The sequence below is a fragment of the Nicotiana tabacum genome, chromosome 4 (assembly GCF_000715075.1).
Source record: "Nicotiana tabacum cultivar K326 chromosome 4, ASM71507v2, whole genome shotgun sequence".
NCBI classification, from domain to species: Eukaryota; Viridiplantae; Streptophyta; class Magnoliopsida; order Solanales; family Solanaceae; genus Nicotiana; species Nicotiana tabacum.
This window is the reverse complement of record NC_134083.1, coordinates 82,356,908-82,365,453: the sequence shown is the minus strand read 5'-3', so window position 1 is coordinate 82,365,453 and position 8,546 is coordinate 82,356,908. Positions and strand designations below refer to the sequence as shown.

The following is an 8,546-nucleotide window of genomic DNA, read 5'->3' as shown; positions in this document are numbered from 1 at the left end:
AGGGAGTAATGTCATACCTGTGAGTGGGCTTAACCCAAATGAAATAAATCAGTAAGACTTGGACAGTGTTGGGCCGCCAACAAACTCTGTTAGACGAAGTGGTCGGGTCAAAAGGCCCTCTCAGAAACTAACTAACTTTATCTGGAAAAGCAACGTGGGGAACTAGTTATTTAGTGAGTAGTGGATATTGGAATTGGGTAGAAAAAAGTTTGAAGTAATTTCCCTGTTCTCTTCTATCCTCTCTGTAATTCTTCTTAACTTCTTCTTAACTTCCTCTCCTCTTTTCTCTTTCTAAATCTTTCTCAGTTGTAGTACTATTATTGTAATAGTTGTTTGTCAGTTTGTGAATTAAATCTAGACCTTCCTGTTATTACATTGTTATATTAAATATTAAATTGGGTTATAACAAATGCTGCAGAAAAAGTATCTGAGTAGCAAGCTTAACAACATTATTGTTTCAACTATTAAGAATATTAATGCGATAAAGTTGAACAGACCACAATATCCATTTTCTTTCTGTTTTTACAATTAAGTCAAGTTAAAAGGATAAATTTGTTGTTTTTGCCGATCTATAGTATTGACAGCAAAGAGGCTTAATAACATTATTCTTCCAATTTGTTGTTTTTATAAGGATGATCTTATCGTTGGTATCCTTAAATGAATTGTCAGCCTAAATAAGAACATAAATCTGCGTTCAGTGAAATGATGTTAAAAAGAAAACAGAGAAAGAGCTTCAAATGAAACAGAAAAAATTCAAGGTTGTCGTGAAAGGTACATACAGAGTCAAATGTACTGCAACAAACTCCATTTCAAATAATAAGTGTGGCATTGTCAAGATCCAAACCAGTTTCTGCCTTTTTTTCTCCTCGTAAGTCGAATAAAGGAATTAAGACACAACAGTGAATAATGTGAGTTCTAATAGATGCAAAATCCTTCTCCTGTGTTTGTGCTTGGGACCGTCTGTGTTACAGTATAAGTCAAACACTGGCGGAACCATCTGTAGCTGTGAAAATATATGGAATTCTTCTATGAATCTATGAAAGGTATAAAAAAGAAAGAAAAACATAAAGAAATGAATAGGCTAGAAAAAGAGGGGGAAAAAAGAAAGAAAGTGAGCTTGAACAAATGCACCACAAAGAAAGAAAGATGAATCTTACATGGTAATTCGGACGACTTAGCTTGTTCCAACATTTGAACACAAATGCTAGATAAAATGGTAAGTCACCAGTAGGTTTGCATACAACTAGCATTTAGCATTGCTTCTTTAATTCCAGGTCAAGACTGGGATCTCTTTCTTAGGAGGAATTTGAATGGCTGGCAAGTGCATAGGATTTCTGAGCTGTAATCTAAGTTTAGCAATGTCTCCCCCGACCAACAGAAAACTGATTCTATTACATGGAGAGGACATCCTAAGGGTCTTTTTTCTTTAAAGTCCTGCTAAAAAATGTTGTCTTTTAATGATAACACTGCTTCATGGCCTTGGAAGAAGACCTGGTTCAATAATGCTCCAATTAAAGTTTATTGGAAACAGCGTCTCTATTCTCTCACTAGGTAAGGGTAAGGTCTGCGTACACACTAACCTCCCAAGACCCCACGGTGTGGGATAATACTGGATATGTTGTTGTTGTTAAAGTTTTGCTTTTCTTGGTTGGTGGCTAGGAAGGCCTGCCTCACTCAAAACAATCTCCAAAGAAGAGGCTTTCATCTTTGTAGCAGATGTCCTCTCTGTGAAGTCCATCATGAAGATGCAAATCACCTTTTCCTTCACTGTAGAGTCACATCTCAGCTGTGGAGCTTTTGTCTTTGCTATTTTCGGCATGAGTTGGACCATGCCACTTTCCACTAAAGAGTTTCTTATTTGCTGGAATGGAGAAGGACTCCCTAAAAAATCCCTCAAATTTTGGAATATTATACCACAAGCTATTTGGTGTAGAGTACAAACTCAAATCCATTGAAGCAACTACTTTTCAGCCCAGCAGCATTTGCGATACAGTGAAAAACAAAATTGGGAATACCAAATACAAGCATATGCAGATAAAAACAGGCAGACATAGCTCACCTAGCAACTGTACAGGCAGAGCACGTAATAGGTGAATCTATAAGCAGAGTGATTGCAATTTACCTCTTCATAGTTTCCATCTCTCGCTTTTTGCAAGATTAACAAAGCCTATTAAACATTTAGCTAAATGTCATAATTTCTTTCATCCATGCTTGAATCCAGCACAAAATTGAAAGTACAACAAAGTGGGGAAGTATATACTATATAGACGCAAAGCAAAAGATTACCCTTTGTAGGCGAGACCCTCTTAGCTTTCCTCGGTGCCAAATGTAGAATATATTGGGATTAAACCCAACAGAAATAATATTCACGGTACTAAAAATGGAAAAATAATGTAGCACCGAGATATTGTAATTAATAAAAATAAAAGAGTGACAACGACACCAAGATTTTTACGTGAAAAACTCTTTTGAATAAGGGAAAAAATCACGGCCACGAGACGAGCAACTAATATCACTATAACAAGGAATTTTATATTTTGTAGGTCCGAGTAAAATATTCCAAAGACCACTACAACACTCAAAAGAAATAACCCTCTTTTGATATTCTCACCCCACTACAATATCGTTCACTCTCTATTTTCCTCTACACAGTCTATTTCTCACAATGCCTGAGAAATACTCTCTGCAACTATTGTGTTGCTTCTCTTTCTGTGTGGTGAAATGAAGAAGCCGAAGCTTTTCTTTTATAGGAGAAATAGCCTACCTCTTCAACCAATCAGAATAAAGGATTGGTTGAAAATTTACAATGCAAATGTTTTCTTTCTTCCGCCTAACAATTTGACATTTTCCTTCTGCAGCCTACCATATTTGACAATGCAAAAGAAAAGATGGTTGTCAATCAAAAGAAGAAAGTTATATTCCTTAATTTATGGGATGGACCCCACAAATCTCCCCCTCCAGTCTCATTCACCTGAAGGAGGTAGCATTGTCTTCTAGTTTGAGTGCATGCCGACAAGTTCTTTGCATAGCTCGAACTTGTATCTTGGTACCACCTTGGTCAACATATCAGCAGGATTTTCACTCGTGTGAATCTTTTTGACATGTAAAGATTCGTTCTCCACCTGCTCACGAATTCAATGATATCTCACATCTATATGCTTTGTTCTTGCATGGTACATGGAGTTCTTGCTCAAGTCTATTGCACTTCGACTGTCACAATAGACGACATACTCATTTTGATGCAATTCCACCTCTTGAAAAAACCGCTTGAGCCATACTATCTCCTTGCCAGCTTCTGTGGGGCAATGTACTCTGCTTCAGTTGTTGAAAGTGCAACACACCTATGCAATTTAGACTGCCATGATATAGCTCCCCCTGAAAATGTAAACAAATATCCTATAATGGATTTTCTGTTATCAATGTCACCTGTCATATCAGCATCTGTATAGCCCTTCAAGATTGGATGAGATCCTCCAAAGCACAAACAATCTCCCGTGGTACCTCTCAGGTGCCTGAGTATCCACTTGAGTGCTTCCCAATGTTCCTTTCCATGATTTTCAAGGAATCTGCTAACAACACCAACTGCATGAGCAATATCAGGTCTGGTGCATACCATTGCATACATCAAGCTTCCGACTGCGGAAGAATACAGAACTCTAGCCATATTCCCTTTTCTCCTCCACACTTGTAGGACACATCTTCTTGCTCAACTTTAGATGACTAGCAAGAGGTGTGCTGACTAGCTTAGCATTTTTCATGTTGAAGCGTTCCAGTACACGTTCAATGTACTTCTCCTGAGACATTCACAACTTTCTGCTTGTTCGCTCTCGATCTATCTTCATACCCAGAATTTGTTGTGATGGGCCCAAGTCCTTCATATCAAATGACTTGGACAAATCTCCCTTCAACTTTGTGATCAACCCCTTGTCTTTTCCTACAATTAACATGTCATCCACATACAACAACAATATAATAAAGTTATTTTCAGAAATTTTTTTGAAGTATACACATGGATCAGAATATGTCTTTGTGTAAGTTTGACTTTTCATGAATGAGTCAAACTTCTTGTACCACTGTCTTGGTGCCGGCTTCAACCCATAAAGACTCTTATTCAGTTTGCACACCATGTGTGTTTCTTTCAGCTACTTCAAATCCTTCTGGCTGCTCCATATAGATCTCCTCTTCCAAATCTCCGTGAAGAAATGCAGTTTTCACGTCCAACTGCTTCACTTCAAGATCTAGGCTAACTGCTAAGCTCGAGATTGTTCGAATATAAGTTATTTTGATAACATGTGAGAAAATTTCGTCAAAATCAATACCTTTCTTCTGCTCGAAGCCTTTTACCACCAACCGAGCTTTGTATCTAACCAGCTTGCCATTCCCATCTTTCTTGAGTTTAAAAACCCACTTACATTTGAGTGGTCTTTTACCCTTTGGAAGTTCAATCAGCTTGTACGTGCTATTTTTATGCAAAGATTCCATCTCCTCTTGCATGGCTTTCATCCACTGGTTCTTTTCTGGATGGGACATCACTTCCTTAAGACTTTATGGCTCCCCCTCATCACTGATGAGGACATACTCCATGGAAGGGTACCTGCATGACTCTACCCTTGGCCTTTCTGATCTCCTCAGAGGTTGAGGCTGTTCTTCTCCCTGAGTGGGGCGATCCACTTGCTCGACATCATCATCAAGTTACTCCCCCTGCTCAATAACCTCACCAGGTTGCTCCTCCTGCTCGGCAACCTCGGCGGTCGTACTTTATGCACTTGTGGGATTGTTAGAAGAAGGAATAGTAACAAGGTTAGGAATAATACCATTCTTGGCCTTCTCTGGCATATCATCAGCAGTTCCAACTTCACTTTCTCGGAAGACTACATCTCTGCTTCTGATGACCTTCTTCTTTACGGGATCCCACAATCTGTATCTGAATTCTTCATTTTCATATCCGATGAATATGCAAGGAACAGATTTATCATCCAGCTTTGTTCTCTGCTCCTTTGGTATATGTGCAAAAGCTTTGCAAGCGAACACCTTCACATGCGAGTAGGACACCTCCTTGTTGGTCAAAACTCTCTCTGGGATGTCAAACGCCGACGGAACTGATGGACTCCTATTGATCAGGTAACAGGTTGTCTGAACTGCTTCACCTCAGAATGACTTAGGCAGTTTAGCCATTCTGAGCATGCTTCTCACCTTCTCCACAATGGTGCGGTTCATCCTTTCGGCTACGCCATTGTGTTGTGGGATTCCAGGAACTGTCTTTTCATGTCTAATCCCATAGTTCGAATAGTACTCTTCAAATTCCCTTAAAGTATACTCACCTCCATTGTCACTTCGGAGACGCTTTAACTTTTGGCTTGTCTCCCTTTCCACCATAGCATGAAACTTCTGGAAAACTTGAAACACCTGATCTTTGATTTTCAAAATATAAACCCATAATTTTCGTGAAGCATCATCAGTAAAAGTAACAAAATATTTGTTACCGCCCATCGATTTAATTTTCATTGGACCACAAATATCATAATATACCAAATCAACTATATTCAATTTTCTTTCAGACGATGTCTGAAATGAGACTCTATGCTGCTTACCAAATAAACAGAGTCACAGGGTTTTACCGTTGTACCTTTGGCATAAGAAATGAGTGATTTCTTGGCAAGAATCTGCAATCCCTTCTCGCTCATATGACCCATTCTTTTGTGCCACAAATCTGCAAAAATCTCATCTTGTGCCGCGTTCAATTCACCTTGGCATATTTCTACATTTGTCATGTACAACGTGGCATGAGCAACTCCTTTTGCAATTACCAATGATCCCTTGGTGAGTCTCCACTTTTGATTTGCAAAATAGTTCTCGTATCTATCTCGGTCTAAAGCAATTCCCGAGATCAAGTTCATCCGCAAATCAGGTACATGTCGCACGTCCTTCAGAACTAATGTGCATCCGACATTTGTCTTGATACAAATGTCACAAATCCCCGCAATCTTTGAGTAACTTATGTTACCCATTCTAACAAAGCCGAAATCACTTGTTACATATCGCAAAAAGATCTCTTACCGGTGTGGCATGGTAAGATGCTGCTTTATCAACCACCTATTCCGACTCTGGACCTGATAAGTGCATGCATTCTTCTTCCTCGTTTATACAGAGGACAACATTATCATTATTTTGCACCATGGCGGCTGTATTGTCGTCATTCTTCTGGCCACTAATTCCACCTTTGCCCTTCCTTAGATTTGGGTAATCTCTTTTGAAGTGACCTGGTTGATCACAATTGTAGCAATTTATAGCTCTTGATTTGGATCGGTTCTTAGACTTCCCACGAGCTCCGGATCTACCATAGTTGCTCGAACTCTTTTGATAACTCCTGCCTCTACCTTCTGTGATGAGAGCATGTCCTTGATTTTCAGGCTTCTTTCTCATCTTCTCATTAAGTAGAAGAGCCGATGTGACATCTTTCAACTCAATGGTAGTCTTACCGTGCAGGATGGTTGTTGCCAGATTATCGTACGAAGATGGCAACGAGTTCAACAGCAAGATAGCTTTATCTTCTTCCTCGATTTTCACTCCGAGATTGGCGACTTGATTGCACTAGCAGCCCTTTCATCCAAGTTAGCCCAATCCTCAGCTTTCATGGTATCAAGTATTTTGGCATCAACATCTAATACCTTGTGTAATCCTTGTTGGATGAGCAGATCTCTCATCCTTCTTTGCCATGTTGAGAAACCGCTATCTCCGTTAAATTTTGCTACCTCGTACTTTACTCCGGACATTTTTATTTTTCACCGAGTATAGTACTACCGACAGTGAATAGTATTTCTGTGAACGAGCAGAACATGTGCTTTGATACCAGTTATTGGGATTAAACCCCCACAGAAATAATATTCACGGTACTAAAAGCGGAAAAATAATATAACACCGAGATATTGTAATTAACAAGAATAAAAGAGTGACAACGACACCAAGATTTTTACGCGGAAAACCCTTTTGAATAAAGGAAAAAACTACGGTCCCGAGACGAGCAACTAATATCACTATAGCAAGGAATTTTACACTGTATAGATCCGAGTAAAATACTCCAAAGACCACTACAACACTCAAAAGAAATAACACTCTTTTGATATTCCCACCTCACTATAATATCACTCACTCTCTATTTTCTTCTATACAGTCTATTTCTCACAATGCGTGAGAAATACTCTCTGCAACTATTGTGTTGCTTCTCTTTTTGTGTGGTGAAATGAAGAAGCCGAAGCTCTCCTTTATATAAGAGAAATAGCCTACCTCTTCAACCAATCAGAATGAAGGATTGGTTGAAAATTTGCAATGCAAATTTTTTCTTTCTTCCGCCTAACAATTTGACATTTTCCTTCTGCAGCCTACCATATTTGACAATGCAAAAGAAAAGATGGCTGCCAATCAAAGAAAGAAAGTTATCTTTCTTAATTTATGGGATGGACTCCGTAGAATATCTATGGATGGCATCACCATCGGTAATTTTTGAAATGCACCTATCTTTTCTACCTCATGCGTCAACTTTTCCTACAAGAAAATGAGAAATCCCTTCTAATTTTCATGTAAACATAAAAGAAACAGTGCATCCATAAGCAAAGTCTATATTCATACTCTCTCCGTCCCAGTTTATATGATAGTATTTCCTTTTAGTCTATGCAAAAAGGATGACAGTTTTTCATATAAGATGATTTATAACCACATAAATATCTATAGCTTGTGTTAGACATAGTTCCGTGCTCAGTCAAACAACATTGAATAAATTGAGACAAAGAGAGTAATAAGTAGCCAACTCTAAAAACTAATTCCTCTAATAATAGAGTTCCAAAACTGAGATTAAAGGAGAAGATATACCTTTTTTTCCTTGTTGGTCATGTGGATTTGATACTACATAGTTTCCTTTCACAATTTCATAAGTTGTAGTCTGCATTTGCTTACAGAAGCATGACATTGGATACAATACACGCACAGGCACCAAGTACAGACCTGCAAACAACAACAACACATTCGAATATTTCTCTAATTTATTATTTCAAAGATAACAATACGAAGTAACTATTGGGATTTTTCACAAATGAAGTTTAACAAAAATAAAAAGGAGTACCTTTACAGAGCTTAGAACGTCCAGAAAACAGTGATGAGGAAGGAACTTGTTGAAAAAAACTTGAAGTTCTGCTCATTTCTCTCTCTCAGAGAACTAAAGGTCGTTCAGTGAATCATCTAGGATGTGTCAAAGCGGGGGAGAAAGGGAATAGCACGTGAAACTGTAAAAGTACTAATAACTTAAAAGAACTGTGTCTCGGTCCTACGCAAAGATTACATGTGAAGGTACTAATAACTTAAAAGAACGCCAATTTCCCAAAATAATCCCACAACCCAAAATTTACCTTTACTTCCTAAAGCATCACCTCTGTTTTAAAAGACAGAATTGGGACTAGTCCGGGGTTTGCCATGGAGCAGAGCACTCGTAAAACATCTATGGGTTTATATGTGGGATTTAGTTCCGTGAAACTTACGCTTCGGCCGTCGGGGCT

General features: G+C 38.6%; 1 long non-coding RNA gene across 2 annotated transcripts; it reads right to left on the bottom strand.

Moving 5' to 3' along the window:
- Positions 1–708: 708 nt before the first annotated feature.
- On the bottom strand, positions 709–8,318 carry LOC142180335 (uncharacterized). 2 transcript variants are annotated; one of them, XR_012708826.1, is made up of 3 exons: positions 8,117–8,318; positions 7,867–7,998; positions 709–1,034 (listed from the first exon to the last, which is right to left on the bottom strand). It is a non-coding gene; the product is annotated as an uncharacterized LOC142180335 (long non-coding RNA). The 2 variants fall into 2 exon arrangements; XR_012708825.1 differs by having other exon boundaries at positions 709–1,003.
- Positions 8,319–8,546: the final 228 nt, after the last annotated feature.